The 4,610-nt window shown below is 39.3% G+C and overlaps 1 long non-coding RNA gene across 1 annotated transcript; it reads left to right on the top strand.

The window, feature by feature from the left end:
• Nucleotides 1-2,829: 2,829 nt before the first annotated feature.
• Nucleotides 2,830-3,526, top strand: LOC119792164. Its single transcript, XR_005281947.1, has 3 exons — nt 2,830-2,998; nt 3,088-3,338; nt 3,420-3,526. It is a non-coding gene; the product is annotated as an uncharacterized LOC119792164 (long non-coding RNA).
• Nucleotides 3,527-4,610: the final 1,084 nt, after the last annotated feature.

Consider the following 4,610-nt stretch of genomic DNA (forward strand, 5'->3'; position numbering starts at 1 on the left):
TACTTAGATAGAAACTTTGGATCAGTCTGACTGTATGATCTTGTTAAACTGTCTCCGTAAAGTGCCTTGGGATGACATGTTGTGATCTGGCGCTATAGAAATAAACTGAATTGAAAGGAAATAAATAAGGGGCTTTGTGATGAGAATTGAGGTTAGCTTTATGTTTACATATCAGTTGGTAATGGTACGGGCTTGAGTAAGAGTCTTGTTTTTTAGCTACAGAAATGAATGCTATATAAATTTTAGTCAATGGAATGTCCCAACAAGGATAGTGTGAAGCAACGTGTTAGTGTGAATTCTTGTATTTGATAAAATGTTGGGCCCATTTTCTGGAAAAATAGCATGTTGTAGAAACCAAATGCCTCTCATGGGGCCCAATGCCTGCACTCTACAAACGGAATTGATGTTTGAGGGTCAGGTGTCCTGTTTAGGACTAAGATATGAACAAATTTTAGTTTGGGATTAGGGGTCAGTATGAAGCAGTAACCGTTAGGTTTAGGGTAAGGATCACAGTTAGGAGGTAGAAATGGGTCAGAAATGAATAGAAGTCAAGGGAAAGGCCCTGGAAATATAGAGAGACAAGGTTTTCTGTGTGTGTGTGTGTGTATAATGTGGCCATGTCTTTAATACCCGGTGGGGACAATTTCCTAGGAATATGCTACATTTTGGGGACTCATAGGTACTTGTGGGGACCAACAACTGGTCCCAATAAGGAAAGTTTCTCTTCTTGGGGTGGGGGTTAGGTTTAGGACTAAGGTGTGAATTGAGTTTAGGTTAGGTTTAGGGATAGGTATGTGTCGGTAATGGTTAGGGTTAGGGCAAGGGTCACGGTTAGGCCATATAAATTAGTGGGAAATGAATGGAAGTCAATGGAAGGTCCCCACAAGGATATTGTGACACAACATGTGTGTGTGTGTGTGTGTGTGTGTGTGTGTGTGTGTGTGTGTGTGTGTGTGTGTGTGTGTGTGTGTGTGCGTGTGTGTGCGTGTGTGTGCGTGTGTGTGTGTGTGTGGTCACTGTGAAGGCAGCTCCACCCTTCAGTCGGTCTCACAACTAACCGACCACAATACATTATGAAGGGAGCTCAGACAGGGAGAAGGAGATGGACGGATAAAAAGTTGTTCAGTCACAGAATTACAGGGAATAATAACTGCTTCTATTTCAGTCTGTTTGTATAGTTGCCTTCATTTCAGCGAAGGACACACACAGTATAGCTTTTTCTAAAGTCTGTCTTCTGTTTCTCCATTCCTGCTGAACCTCATTTTGCTTTATTTTGTACTCTTTTCCTTTTTCAAACTCCCTGTTTCTTTAGAGACTGTTTTTTTTCCTAAAATGTCAAAATATCAATGCCTATAATAGGAAGAATCTAGATTTTAATTCTAATAACTCAATCAGCAAAACTTTTTTATACCAGTTGTGTTGTCGAAACACTGCTGTCCCTAGGTTAGTAGTTTTGTTCTAGGAACAGCAGCTGACTCAGGTAGCAGAGTCAGCTCTGTCTGGTTAATCTGTCTTTTTGTATGAGATTAGGAAAGCTAGATTTTGGAGCTGGTTGTCCTCAGTCCACAAGATCCTCTACTGTTTCAACAAGAACCACCAAATGGCTCCAGGAGCCGCAGCTGGGTGATCGCTTCCAGCAATACTTCCTGTCTGTCAAGTAACCAGTATCAGGAGGACAGTGGAAGAGGAGCAGATCATCCTCGAGTGATTTTTTTGACTGAAGTAAAACGTTATCTGTACCGGCCTCAATGTCACAACCACATCAATTTTGTGATTGGATATTGAATTGTGAATTGACAGAAAGGTGTAGATTTTTTAATTTCAGCAAAATGTCACTTTACTCTATACTCCACTTGATCTCAGTTTCACTTTGGTTTACGTGTGCATCCATCATGCCTGTCGCTCCTTCACTCTGTTCCAATCTGCCATATTGCACACTTCAAATTGCTTGAAGCATTTATTTGGCATTGCAGGCTATCAAGCAAGTAACTAACATGGTCCACTCGTTGCATTCAAGTTGAGTGTGAATGCACCTTTAAAGGTTTTCTGTTAATTCCCAAATTATGTGGACTAGTCTTCCTAGCTTCTTATTTGGTTGCACTGCCATGTGTCAGCTCATTCTTGAGTTCTCCTTGCCTAACTTTTCCCAACACTAACTTCCAGGTTAACTTAACAGCATGCTTAATTAATTTGTATGCGCTGGAGCGCAGATTAATCTAAATGTTGCAGGAGGTTAGCTGTTGAAATGCACACCTGATAAGAACGAAGGATATTTGTATGTCACAATGGTCCAATAAAGGTCCAGACCCAAACTCAATTGAGACTCTATAGTAGTTACTAGTAGTTACTCTTCAGCATTTTGTTTTGTATTTGTCAATTATATAGAATTGTGATAAACTGCTAGTTCAAGATTAAGGCAGTAATACAAAACAATAGAGGTCATGACACCAGAATATTCTTATATTCCTTTATCCTTAACCTTTAAAGGCATATTTCACATTCAAAAGCCAAATGTGAATTCATTTGAGACTATAAACATGTTTTTTTAATAATTAAAAGCATATCTTACAGATTAAGTTCCTTAGTAATGCTATAGCAGAACTGTGGTGTTCTCAGTGTACCATCCAGCTTCTTCAAAGACCGTTCAATAAATTAAAAATTTATTTATTTCATTTAGAATGTTTCCACAACAACTCATTTTTCAAATATTTAAACACCAACCATTTAAACAACAAAGAGTACATTCGGATCTCACAATGTCAGTGGTTTAAAACAACAACTGCTTTCTTCATTTTGTCATTGATATCTCTAAAATTGATTTATGTTAGGATTCCAGTTTGTGTGGGTTGTTTTTTGCATTTTCCTCTCTACACCACCAGGCGGTGCCCTGTCCTCGTTGGGCCTCCCTGCACACCTGCGGCTCATTGGGTCATTACCAGAGGAATACTTGAGCAGTGGGATCTCACCACCTCGACACCAGAGTGTTTGCCAGTATTGGGTACTCTAGCCAAACTGAGATTAGCACAGTCTAATCCTAGCATTGTTTCTCTGAGTCTGAACTTGTTTTTTGTCTTTGTTCTTCGGCAGAAAGACTTCCTGTGTTACTGGATAAGCCTGGACCTTCTACCCCTGGAAGGATTTACTGAGTCTCACTGAGCAAGGGGAAAACCTCCACATGATCCGTTCAAGTCCACTCCTGGAAAACCAAGTGACATTCCGCTCCTTTACTCCTCTGGGTACAAGGTATGTCTGCCTGTCTGCTCTCCAATGAGTTCCCTCTTCTCTGGATTAAACCCCCACAAACTGGATCCAAGGATAACCCAAGAGCACCCCAAAAAGTGAGTGCCTCTCCAGCAATATTCAAGCCTCAGTCTTTTTTCCCACTGTCTCTGAACTGATCACTGTGATCTCCCCTTCAGAGTTTCCGGTTCCGGTTCACCAGTCCGCTGAGTTCCAGCATTGTTTCCCCACAGAGTTACAATCTGCATCAGTGTTTGCTAACCTACAATAAACCTGTAAAACTTCTAATCTTGGTCTCTGAGTGGTTCTCTGCATGTGGGTCAGATCTTTAAAGCCCATTATGACAATTTAGGTCTGCCCTGTTCTCATTCCTCAACTTTTACTGAGAACCTTCATCTCTCCTGGTTTTTGATGACACAGATGAGATCTTAGAAAAGGCTAAACATCCTTCCTAAGGGGCAAACAGCTGCAAGAAACACAAAATTATGGTTTTAGAACCCAATGACAACCTTCTATCTCTTTTCTAACCAATCTCTGCAGATGAGCGGCAAAGAGCAAAAAAATGCAAACACCTGGGCTTGACCACTAGCTATTATTTAAATGTGTGGATTCTGTTTCAGGGGCCCAGTAATGATTACAAACACAGAATCCTCACAAAGTTATGAGAGCAACAAGTAGCAGCATGTACAAAGTCAAAGAAAAGCATATAGATAGCAGACAAGAACAGGTTGTATGGTAAATATATCGTATTTCTCTATTATTAACTTACAGTAACGTCTTGTTAAGTTTTTATATTTCATATACCAACTGACTCTCTACCTTAGTATGAAATCAATCGCATGGTAGTGGCCAAATGTGGATAGTTGTTTTACAACCTTTTATGAATGTCATTTCAAACACCTGTAAATAAATGAATAACACAGATATGTGTTAAATTTGGGGGATTTTGTTATCAATCTAGCCTCTTCCATTTCATAAGGCAAATGAATAAATCTAAGGGCATCGTATAGAGAAGCTTGTAAAAAAATATGTACTGTGTCAGGTTAATTATCTAGCTGAATAAATAATTTCAACTCATGTAAACTAACACATAAAGGTCTCTCGTTTTGTTGATTTGGCATTTTGCAGCATAAGAGATTGGTTACAATAATTTCATCAATTTGAAAGCTGATTGTGTGATATTTCAGTCATTCTGAGGTAAACTAAACTCTCTCAACGAGCCACTAGTAACAGCATATTCTATAAAGAAGCACACAATTGATGGGTTCTAATCTGCAATCTTCTAATGTCTGTGCTTTCAACAATAGAAAGTGGTAAAATCCAATTTTTTTTATTCTAGAACAGCTGCATGGTTAACAAACTATTTGCAC

This window comes from Cyprinodon tularosa, unplaced genomic scaffold (assembly GCF_016077235.1).
Source record: "Cyprinodon tularosa strain WSP-4 unplaced genomic scaffold, ASM1607723v1 ctg1111, whole genome shotgun sequence".
Classification (NCBI taxonomy): domain Eukaryota; kingdom Metazoa; phylum Chordata; class Actinopteri; order Cyprinodontiformes; family Cyprinodontidae; genus Cyprinodon; species Cyprinodon tularosa.